This window comes from Tupaia chinensis, unplaced genomic scaffold (genome assembly GCF_000334495.1).
Source record: "Tupaia chinensis unplaced genomic scaffold, TupChi_1.0 Scaffold141414_1, whole genome shotgun sequence".
NCBI classification, from domain to species: Eukaryota; Metazoa; Chordata; class Mammalia; order Scandentia; family Tupaiidae; genus Tupaia; species Tupaia belangeri.
The window spans coordinates 61,924-62,306 of record NW_006201276.1 but is presented as its reverse complement, the minus strand read 5'-3'; positions in this window follow the sequence as shown (position 1 = coordinate 62,306).

Here is a 383-nt window from a genome sequence, read left to right as displayed (position 1 = left end):
TCACTGTTGCTGGGTGACCCAAAGTCCTCCCTGTTTCTATGGAGTGGTGAGCCTCCAACTCACCTAATAAGCTTCACCTCAGGAGCAAAGAAAAAATCGTGTGGCGCATCTGTGCTGCACATTGTTCGAAACACTGAAATTCTGAGAGTCCAAAGGCAAGTGGGGAAGTTGCAGAGGATGAGCGACTGGTCCCAGCCATTAGGGCCTTAAGCCACAGGCAGGCTGGTGTCCAGCAATGCTGCTGGCTTGAACTGGTCTCCAGATGGGTTGGGGAGGGGTACAAGTTCATCTTAAAGTCCCAAGAAACAAACCTGAAGTTCAGAGATGAGTAGGGGTGAGAAAAAGCAAGTCCCAGTCATTGGGGCCTGCAGCCACAGGCAGGC